Genomic DNA, 12,655 nt, shown 5'->3' on the forward strand with positions numbered 1-12,655 from the left:
TCGTCCGAATCTAATTATAGGTTACACTGACGAAATTCTAAAGGTCCTTTGAAAGCGATTTCCAAATCTACGGTTCTTTTACATTCAGGTTCTTTTACTTTTGACTTTGAGGACTCAGAGTTTCTTCTCTGGCCATGTTTTGAATGACAACGTTCGCCTCTCTCTCTCTCTCTCTCTCTCTCTCTCTCTCTCTCTCTCTCTCTCTCTCTCTCTCTCTCTCTCTCTCTTCATCAACATTTTTTCTGTTATGTTGGAAAATTCTGTATTGTTTCAATTTCCGGCATCCCACAGGAGCAGAACAGTCACTATTGGATGCCTCAGTGAAAGATGTTCCATAAATGTTAAGTAGACGCAGTCTCTTCCGAGGGGTTCACAACCCTGTCCACTAACATTTCTCCTCTATTGGGACACTTAATAGTCTACTTCCCACATGAATGTATAAATGTGCTAAAGGTGTTTTGTAAAAAAAAAAAAAAAAATAGTTTCTTTACAGCAATAAAACCTCGTGAGAAATCCACATGATTTAAAATTTCCCAAAACTAAATTGCTTCACGATGTTACCCATATTGATGAGAGATGCAAATCACAAAATCATTCTTTAAAGGCCAGGTAATCCCCACAGAAGAGAATCAGTAATATTTAGCCAACAAAATGTCCTTCAATTGGCAAAGATATATCTGAAATTCATTATGCAACGCATATTGATGAGAGATGGAAGTCGCAAAATCATCTTAGAGCATCGGCAATATTTAGTTGGGAAAAAAATAGTCCTTCAATTGGCAAAAAGATCTTTGAAATTCAGTAGTGCGAAATTTCTCCCAAATGTATATTTTGTAGTCATCAAGGACCATCATCCACAACAAACTAAAGGGATTCTGAGCCTTATAGCAATGAAGTGAGCTATATGACATTGATAATAGATATGTGAAAATGTGTTTTGTATTTCGGGAACCTCGGGAAAAAAAATCCCCAGAATAGTCTCTATAATAATTAAAAAATGATGATGAAGGTAAGATAATAAATCAATGAATCTATTTTTAACGGAATAACATTTAAAAAAGTGTAAAACTGTAAGGTATGAAGTGACGGCAAAAATAAAAGATATAGCAAAACTGACATGAACAACAACCCCTTTCGTTAAATCATGGATATGGCATAGATGTTTGTATTTCCTCTCCAAAAATACCATATTTTAATAATAATAATAATAATAATAATAATAATAATAATAATAATAATAATAATAATAATAACAAAAAGAAGAAATCGAAGTCGGGAGGAGTAGACACTCGCAAATGAATTGAAATTGATAAAGAAATGATGGACTGATATTGCAAGACTGACTTATATTGAGAACACTGTCGACATGAACTTTGGCTTGTCTCTTTTTTTAATTATAAATACTCAGAAGAAGAAGAAGAAGAAACTTGTTGATTGAGAAGAAGTCAGAGATGACAGAAACTCGCAGACTTGTTGATTGACAGAACAGCGAAAGGTGAAGGTTCCCAGTGCTGCAATTGCTGGCTACGCCAGGTATGTCTGCAAACAGTGTCCAATACGGGCAGCAAAAAAAGGATAATTGCACCTGGGCGGTCCTTTAGTGAATAGGCAGCACCGAAAAAGGGAGGAAATGATTTCCAGTATTAGAAAACTAATTAGCTTGACAAACTATAATGTTCTTTTTTGTATTCTGTGATGTTGGAGGTCAAACTCCTGGCTGAGCTTTCGATTTGATCGTTTCATTATTCATGTGGACAATAATAAGAAAAAACAAATGAAAAACTCGAAAAGCATTTACGCTATATTGAACTCATTATAATGTAGCAATTTGGCACGAATCATTATGGAATTAAGCACAGGCACAAAATGCTGTGCCTCTGCATAGAAAGGGTTTGCCAATTTAGTCATAAAGGTATAGATTCTATTAAATTGCATAAAAAATAACAGTTAAACGAATTCATGATTTCACCCCTGAGTTATAACTGCGATTCCCCTCCTGCTCCCCTCCATCTCCGTTTCGGTGTTTGACAGTAGAATGTTCTTTTTACCTCCTCGCAATTATCACCAATAGCTAGTTTTATTGATTCGATGTTTTAGTATATTCTGGTATTCAAGGAAAGTTTACAATAACATGTTTTTTCTTATGCTTAGTGGAATTTATCTCAATTTGTGTTAAACTATGTGAAGAGTCACGCAATTATGCAACGTGCATCCGAAAACATGCTGCTGTCGTTGACTTCGTCGGGTGTAGTTATTAATTTAGAATTATCATCACAGTATTTTATAATCTCTTTATTCGTTAACATTATTTATAGACAAAATATATATCCAAGGAAGAAATTCACGTTAGTAAATAAGTTTCCATTCCCATTATATGGTAATATCCTGAAAACAGTGATGCTATTCGGACAAAATACTTGCAACCAATCAGCTACGAGGAAACTTTTCCGAGCTGAAAGGGCACCTTTGCGAGTGTGTACAAATTAATAAAAAGTGAGTTTATTTAAGCAGATCTTTCTTATTTATTACGAACAACTCTAACGGAAGTTGCTCAATGAACTTTTGCGAATTGCAACACCTAAAATGAAGCCAAACTGAATCAAATTACCATTGGTTTTGGGTTGCTATCATTGAGTTGAACCCTCTTTGGCTTGCCGTGTTTGAATGGCCTTTTGGGTGCGGCTGGCTTTCTCTCTCTCTCTCTCTCTCTCTCTCTCTCTCTCTCTCTCTCTCTCTCTCTCTCTCTCTCTCTCTCTCTCTCTCAGGTTATTGACTTTATATCAAAAGATATTTTCTTGTATTTATCAACATTTCAGACGATTTGAAATCAAAGCCCCGTATTCAGGGTTTTTTTTTTTTTATTCTGTGAAGTTTTTAGGTATTTTGCTAATATTTTCTGCCATCTTCTCCGTCTACTTGTGGACGAATCTTTATAATCACGTAAGATGCAGAACAGACATATGAATGTCAACCAGAGGTATTCCTTCAAAGGAGTTGTTTTGGCCTATTGAAAACGTCCCTGCCTAAGCATTCTGCCAGACTTTTGTTCGAGTCACCATTAAGCTCGATAGTTTCTGTAGTGTCTGCAACCTCACCATCCTTGTGAGCTAGGGAACCTATAAGTCTACTTGCTGAGTCATCCGCAATCATTGCATGGCCCTCACTGGTCATAGCTTGGGTGGAGAAGTGCTTTGACGCTGATCATAGGATATATGGTCAGTCTCTTGAGCATTATCTGCTAACTAGGGCAATATGATTGTCCCCTGCCTTTGCCATTCATGAGTGGCCTTTAAACAAATGAAGACTCAGTGAAATGAAATATATGTCCCTTAAATTTTTTTTTATAAGAAAATCATTACCGTGCCAGGCAGTATATCTTAGCAATCCATGATTGCCAACGGTTATACTCTTATAAGCGGATGAGCAACTTGGTGGAGTAATGAGAGCTTTGGGTGTGGAGGAAATGCCCTCCTAAATCTATATGAAGTCACTGGCAGCAGGGTGATGGATTGGGTTTAAGGCGATGCACAATCTGACGCTTTGGCTTTTACTCCTGATGCCTTGCGGTTGATCTTACTAGAATTAGTATGGACGTATTTGGTTTAGTTAGATAGGCACTGCACATCATTACCGTGCTAGTCGGTCTATTTTAGCAATCCATGTTTGCCAACGGTTATACTCATATAAACGGATGAGCAACTTGGTGGAGTAATGAGAGCTTTGGATGTGGAGAAATGCCCCAGTAAATCTCGATGAAGTCACTGGCAGCAGGGTGACGGATTGGGTTTAAGGCGATGGACAAACTGTCATTTCGGCTTTTACTCCTGATACCTGGTGGTTGAGCTTACTAGAATTAGTATGGACGGGCTTGGTTAGATAGGCACTGCGCATCATTACCGTGCTAGGCGATATATCTTAGCAATCCATGTTTGCCATCGGTTATACTGGTATGAGCGGATGAGCAGTTTGGTGGAGTAATGAGAGCTTAGGGTGTGGAGGAAATGCCCCCGTAAATCTCGATGAAGTCACTGGCAGCTGGGTAACGGATTGGGTTTAAGGCAATGGACAAACTGTCTCTTCAGCTTTTACTCCTGATACCTGGTGGTTGATCTTACTAGAACTAGTATGGATTGGCAGGGGTCACTTGCGTTAGTTAGATAGGCACTGAGTATCACAAGGAACTGGCTATCCTTTGATATATCTTGCCAATGAATCCTCCATTGATTAGTCAGTCATGGAAAGAGGACATGACAGAATGACACACAGTCCTGTGCGTAGTTGGGGGCTAAAAAAATATTGACAACTGGTATTTGGAATGTTAGAACCATAAACCAGATTGGGGAGTTACAGCAAGTTGAGAGTGAATTTATGAAATATTTTTTGTATATTTTTACCCTAAGTGAAACACGTTGTAAGTGGATTGGTACGGAAACTTTAGACCAAGGAATATATATATATATATATATATATATATATATATATATATATATATATGTATATGGATAAATATCAACACAACATCGTGTTCAAATAGAAATAAATTTCTACCTCGTACTTGGGATCGAACACTAGCCCCTTCTAATGAAAGGCCAGGTCGAAACCAACCATGCCACGAGAGACCATAAAGGAAATCGGAACCTGACGCTAACTAGCTGTCCGAGGATTTACCTGGCGAGACATCAGTCTCTTACCAGCGAGTTTTACCCGATATCCCTGGCCACCACGTGACACAATTGGTAGTAATTCATTCATTCAAATTACCCCTAATGAGTCAATATGGATAAATATCAACACAACATCGTGTTCAAATAGAAATAAATTTCTACCTCATACTTGGGATCGAACACTAGCCCCTTCTAATGAAAGGCCAGGTCGAAACCAACCATGCCACGAGAGACCATAAAGGAAATCGGAACCTGACGCTAACTAGCTGTCCGAGGATTTACCTGGCGAGACATCAGTCTCTTACCAGCGAGTTTTACCCGATTTCCCGGCCCACCACGTGACACAATTGGTAGTAATTCATTCATTCAAATTACCCCTAATGAGTCAATATGGATAAATATCAACACAACATCGTGTTCAAATAGAAATAAATTTCTACCTCATACTTGGGATCGAACACTAGCCCCTTCTAATGAAAGGCCAGGTCGAAACCAACCATGCCACGAGAGACCATAAAGGAAATCGGAACCTGACACTAACTAGCTGTCCGAGGATTTACCTGGCGAGACATCAGTCTCTTACCAGCGAGTTTTACCCAATTTCCTGGCCCACCACGTGACACAATTGGTAGTAATTCATTCATTCAAATTACCCCTAATGAGTCAATATGGATAAATATCAACACAACATCGTGTTCAAATAGAAATAAATTTCTACCTCATACTTGGGATCGAACACTAGCCCCTTCTAATGAAAGGCCAGGTCGAAACCAACCATGCCACGAGAGACCATAAAGGAAATCGGAACCTGACGCTAACTAGCTGTCCGAGGATTTACCTGGCGAGACATCAGTCTCTTACCAGCGAGTTTTACCCGATTTCCCGGCCCACCACGTGACACAATTGGTAGTAATTCATTCATTCAAATTACCCCTAATGAGTCAATATGGATAAATATCAACACAACATCGTGTTCAAATAGAAATAAATTTCTACCTCATACTTGGGATCGAACACTAGCCCCTTCTAATGAAAGGCCAGGTCGAAACCAACCATGCCACGAGAGACCATAAAGGAAATCGGAACCTGACGCTAACTAGCTGTCCGAGGATTTACCTGGCGAGACATCAGTCTCTTACCAGCGAGTTTTACCCAATTTCCCGGCCCACCACGTGACACAATTGGTAGTAATTCATTCATTCAAATTACCCCTAATGAGTCAATATGGATAAATATCAACACAACATCGTGTTCAAATAGAAATAAATTATATATATATATATATATATATATATATATATATATATATATATATATATATATATCTACTCAGGAAGATCAGATGGAGTTGGAAGAGAAGGGTAGTAATGATGATGACACCAAGAGCAGAAAGGACACCTACCGAGTGGAGGGCTGTAAATAGTAGATTGTTCCAGCAAAGTTCAAATCAAACCAATGCAATATGAGTATTTTAGTTTGCTATGCCCCAACAAATGATTCCCTTGAAGAAAGGAAAGATGAATATTATGAAGAACTGCAGAGGGTAATAGATGAGATCCCTGAGAGAAATATGAAAATTGTGATTGGTGACATCAATGCTAAAGTTGGAAGAAATAATCAAGGGATAGAGAATGTGATGGGGGTCGAGGGTTTTGGCGAAGTTGCAAATTAAAATGGAGCTCATCTCATAAGTTTCTATTCAGCAAACAATGTTGTCATTGGAGGTACTCTTTTTTAACACACGAACATCTACAACTATACATGGACTTCACCCTGTGACATTTACAAAAATCAGATAGATCACATTATCATAAATAAAGAAACAAGGTCTCTGAGAAATGTAAGAAGCTATAGAGGTGCAGATATTGGTAGTGATCACCAGGTCCTAATAGCCACACTGAAATTAAAAGTGAAAGCACCCAACAGAAAGATGGATCGAATACCTAGATTTGATACAACTAAGCTTTTAGAAGAAGAGCATAAAGAAACATTTGCAACTGAATGTAGGAATCGATTTGCAGTCTTAAAAACTTTGAGGCGAAGAACAGACAATTAATGATGGATGGTGTTATTTTAAAAACACATATCAGTCAGTTGGCAGCGAAGTCTTGGGACACGCAGTTACAAAGAGAAAGCCATGGATATCAAATGATATTTGGGATACTATAAAAAGGAGACAAAGAGAAAAATTAATTGTTTAAAGTTTTCGAGGATGTAATGAAAATTACATGGTAGAGCATGCTAAGTATTCCAGTATTGACAGTGAGGTCAAAAGAAAAACCAGGGATTACTGAAGAAAATATTTAGACAGTAAAGCAGACGAAGCTGACAAAGCTATGAATTCAGGAAGTGGCTATGGTGTAAGAATTGCTCATATAATTATTAATGAAAACTCGACTGGGGCAAAGAAGAAGAAACATATACTCATCAAAAAGAGAGATGATTCTGTTATAGCAACAGATGAAGAAAGACAAAATTGGATGGAACCCTTTAGGAAGGTTATGAATAGGAGATACCTTGATGTGCCCATGAATGAATTCAGTGTGTTTGAAGTCGAAGCTATCCTCAAAAAAACTAAGACATGGAATGCCCCTGGATACGATGGAATAACTGCTGAGATGATACTCTCCGAAAATGATTGACTCCTAGACTACTTACAAGATTATTTTGTGGAATGTGGTATGAAGTGGCAAAACCTGATGAATGGGAGTTAGGAGCGTTGGTGAAAATAGCAAAAAAAAGGGAGACCTGATTGATTGCAAATTAAATACAGAGGCATAATACTTACGTCAGTTGTTGTGAAAATATATAGTATTCTTATTCTAAAGAGACTGGACAAAAAGAATTATGAAAAGCTGAAATGAACTCACCAAATTTTCATTTTGAGATATGTTTTACAGCAATGCTGTTTGAACAAAGGTCTAACTGTGATTTTACCTTTCTGGAAGCATTTTACAAATTATACCTGCTGTCTGAGGAAGGATATAGCAGTGATTTTACCTTTCGTGAAGTATAGTAAAGGTTATAGAGGGTGTCTGAGCAAAGACCTGAATATAGAAATTCCCTTTTGATGGCATTTGTGAACTATGAAAAAGCCTTTGATAATGCGCACCGACCAAATTTTTGGAGAGCCCTTCGTTATTATGGAATTCCTCTTGAATATGTAAATTTGATAATTAATTCTGTATATGAGCATAGCAAGTGCAAAGTTAATGTTAATGGAGTCTTATCAAATGAATTTCCAGTGAATAGCAGAGTACGTACTTCTAGGGAATGTGTTGTCACCTATGTTGTTTATCCTCATCATAGATTTTGTTATGTACAGAACAGTCAGAGATAGTGGAGAAGGATGGGACTGGATTGGTGATAGGAATTTAGCAGTGGCAGACCTAGAGTATGCTGATGATGCTCTCCTTGTTAGCAGAACACCACAGGATTTGCAATGCTTGCTTACCAGAATGCATGAAATATCACACGAGGTTGGGCTGAAGATAAATAAATGAAAGACAGAGATGATGAGATCATAGTATGCAATGGAAGATGAAATATCATTGGAAGGAGAAAGGATTAACGAGGTAGAATCATTTAAGTATTTAGGAACTATGATCTCCAATACAAGGTCTTTGGAAAATAGAGTTCAGTGAAAGCTTGAAAAAAGCTAATCAGACAATGGCTAGGTTAAGTAAAATTTTGGAATCAAATCGCCTGATATTGCATATAGAAATTAGACTATATATTAGTTTAGTGAGATCGGTGTTACTCTTTGGACATGAGTTATGGTATGACAATGAAAGAATCTCCAATAGAATTAGTAAATTTGAGGAAAAAGCCCTCAGTAGGATATTGGGAGTTAAATGGCAGGACATGATCAGACATGAAACTATAAGAGAGATTACTCGAGTACCATATGTTGATGAGATCATGATGAGGGGTAGATGGAGATGGTTTCGGCATGCTATTGCACTTCCATAGAGAGATTAGCTCACCAAACGTTTAGCTGTGGTCCATACTTGACGGAATTTACATATTCAAGAGGAATTCCATAATAATGGAGGACTCTCTACAAAATTGGCCGGTGCACACTATCAAAGATTTTTTCATAGTCCACAGATGCTATCAGAAGTGAATTTCTATATTCTATAAATTGCTGTATCCATGTCTTAAAATTAAAATTTGATCAGTACAACTTTTACATTTTCTAAATCCTGCTTCTTTATCTCTTAGCTATTCCTTAATCTTTCTCTCTAGTCATTTTAAAATAAGCATAGTACATATTGCCATGACAACTGATGTAAGTGCAATGGCTGTCTAATTATTGAAATCAGTCAGGTCTCCTTTTTTTTTGTTTCGAAAATTTCACCAACACTACTAATTCCCATTTATTAGGGTTTATCTCTTCATGTCGTATTCTACAAACTAATCTTGTAAGTATTCTGGGAGTTGCTGTAATGTTATCATCATTATTATTATTATTACTTGCTAAGCTATAACCATAATTGGAAAAGCAGGATGCTATAAGCCCATGGGCCCCAACAGGGAAAATAGCTCAGTGAGGAAAGGAAACAAGAGTAAATAAAATATCTTTAAAACAGAAACAACATTGAAATAAATATTTACTATATAAACTATAAAAAAAAACTTTAACAATACAAGATGAAGAGAAATTAGATAGAATAGTGTGCCCAAGTGTACCCTTGAGCAAGAGAACTCTAACCCAAGAGACAGTTGAAGACCATGGTACAGGGGCTATGGCACTACCCAAGAACAATTGTTTGATTTTGGAGTGTCCATCTCTTAGAAGAGCTGCTTACCATAGCTAATTAGTCTCTTCTACCCTTACTAAGAGGAAAGTAGCCACTGAACAATTAAAGTGCAGTAGTGAGCCCCTTTGGTGAAGAAGTATTATTTCATAATCTCAGTGTTGTCAGGTGTATGAGGACAGAGAAGGTTATGTAAAGAATAGGTCAGGCTATTCGGTGTATGTGTAGGCAAAGAGAAAGTGATTCGTAACTAGAGAGAAAGATCCGATGTGGTACTGTCTGGCCAGTCGAAGGACCCCATAACTCTTTAGTGGTAGTATCTTATACATGCATTAGTATTAATAAAGTTAAGTTTTTATTCTGAATTACATGCACGTTTACATACTGTACATTTACTTAATCGTGCATGAGTGGAACTCAACTTACTAGCTGGCTATACATCTCTTAAATATACAAATGAAATATGTGAATAAAATAATACACTCATGTTAGACCAGCTTCGTAAGATAGCTCCCCCAAAAAGATTGTTTATCCGCGGCATTAATATAGTGATTCAGCGTGAGATAAATAATCTGCAACCATTTTCTCTTTTCTTGATATGTGCTTTACATTAATACAATATGTCTGGGAACATAATGAACATCTAGTTATCCTTCGATTATTATTCTTAATTTTATGAACAAAAGTTGAAGGATTGTGATATGAATAAACCATAATTTCTGCATTCTGTGGTCGATTTACATAAACTTCAAACTTCCATGTTGCTGTGATTAGCATTAGCAGTTCATTTTCAACTGCTGAGTAGGCCCGTGTATGCTTCTTCAGCTTGGACAGCAAAAAGACGGGGTGAAGAATTCCTTCCTTGTCTTTTTGCAATAGGACAGCTCCAATCCCATAGTCCAACGTATTCACTTGGATAAGGATTTTTTTTTGAAATTCGGTGCTTTAAGTATCAGATTCGAAGTCAATATGGTCTTCATCTTGTCGAAGGATTCCTGGTACGCGCTGGTTCATGCAGACTTTTTCTTTTGGCTTGTCAAATCTGTCAAGGGAGCGACCACAGCCTAAAAATTCGGGGAAATCCGTCTGTAGAATCCTGCTGTCCTTAAAAATAATTGTAATTGTTTCCTCATAGAAAGGGGGGGGGGGAATTTTCCTTTTTCCTGGAGTTTGAATAACGTAGTTCCGGTCACTGATCATGTCCAAAATCTGGAATGGTCCTTGGAACTTCTTGGTGAGAGGGAATTTCCTTATTGGTAAGAAAACCAACATCTGTTGTCCTACTGCAAACTGTCTTTCTTAATTTTCATTTTTCATCAGTCATTTTCAGGTTTTCGAGGGAAAACTTTCTTATCTCGCGGATCCTTTTCCTCAAAATCTTGAGATATTCTCCATCCGTTTCCTCTTGATCTTTCCATTTTTCTGACAACATTTTAATCGGTCCTATTGCTTCTCGTCCAAACACCATTTCATTCGGGCTACATCACATGCTTTCTTGATAAGCATTGCATACCTCAAATAACATGAAAGGTAGTCCGATGTCCCATTCTTTTCCTGTTTCATTGCAGTACTTTGTTAACATACTCTTTAGGTTTTGATAGAACCTCTCTAATGCACCTTGGGTCTCTGGGTGATAGGCGGTAGACTTATTATCTCACATTCAATAGTTTCATCAAGTCCTGAAACAATTTTGACATGAAATTTGTTCTTCGGTCCCTTGGAATGATTTCGGGAATACCAAACCTGTAAAAGAGGCTATTAACTTCTCGGTTATTACTTTAGCACCGATATTCCCGACGGGTATTGGCTTCTGGGTATCTTGTTACTGACACATTGAAGTTAACATATATTCGTGGCCTTTCTTTTTTCTTGGTAATGGTCCTACTATGTAGATCATTACCTTGCTGAAGGGTTCTCCTCGTACTTCAATCAGGTGTAAGGGAGCTTTCTCGATGTACTCGTTAGGCTTTCCAGCCATCTGGCAAACGTGACATGCACGGCAAAAGTGGGTCACATCCTTATGCATGCCAGTCGAGAAAAAGTGTCTCATAATCTTCTCCGTTGTCTTTCTTATTCCCATTAGTCCCGTCTCATGCACCATGGCGATCACTTTCTTCTCTACGGTGCGTGAATCAATATCTGACGGTATATGCCCCATTTGGCATTCCCAGGGATATAGATGGGTCTATGCATCCTTATAAGCAATCCATCCTTGAGTTAATAACAGGTGGGAGAGTGCTGACCGTCTGTCTCATCCACCACACGGTACATTAATTCTCTTAATGTCCCATCCTTCCATTGCAATCCTATCAGCCTTTTCCGACAGTTGTCATACTTTAAATGCTGAGTTTTCTATTTCTTCCAAATCCATTGCTTTCCTTTCTTCTTGTCCATTCATCTGTCGTTTCTTCTCTTCTGTAATATCATGGAAAACCTCTTCTTCTATAAATAAATCCTCCAAGTTCATCATTTCTTTGGTTTCTCAATGTTCTTCTACAGCCACATCCTTCGTCATACTCCTAGTCGTCACACAACCAGGAACAAATACAGTTAGTCTTTATCGAGTTCAGTCATAGGACTATACTTCAGTGGTTTCTCCGTTACAATGGGAGAAGGCACAAACGGCAGCTAATGAATCCTTTACCGCAAAATCAAAATGACCTGTCACCAACTCGCATGACAGTTTCAAACGGCAAATAGGAGTAACTTTCTTACCCCTATTCCCTTCAAAGGGACCGAATCTTCTGTGAGAGAATGTTCCAACAACAGGTGTACACCTCGTGTCACCACACTATGATTATCACCCATGTCAAGCAATATCTTGAACAGGATATGCTCGCTCCCATCTAGAACGGCTAACATACCTTCATGATTATATGGTTTAATTACAGGCATCCACGTTTGTCGTGTAAACATTAGCTGGTTTATTTTCCTCGTCAGCCTTTCCCGTTTGGTTATTTGTCTTTGTATTTTTTGGAGTTGAATTATCTTCAATCACTTGGGCGACTGCTTTCGGCTGATTCGACCAACATTCTTTACTGATATGGCCTTTTTTGCCGCACTTATAACAGAGGATATTAATCTTCTGCACATCTTTCCCAACGATTCAATGATTGCAGTTGTGGTATTATCACATTCTGCACATTTTGCTTTGGAATAGTACCAGTGGTACTTCCGCTGTAACTATTGAACTTGTCCCCATAGTTATAATTGAACTGGTTTCCATGGTTC

This window comes from Palaemon carinicauda, chromosome 35, assembly GCF_036898095.1.
Source record: "Palaemon carinicauda isolate YSFRI2023 chromosome 35, ASM3689809v2, whole genome shotgun sequence".
In the NCBI taxonomy this organism is placed as follows: Eukaryota; Metazoa; Arthropoda; class Malacostraca; order Decapoda; family Palaemonidae; genus Palaemon; species Palaemon carinicauda.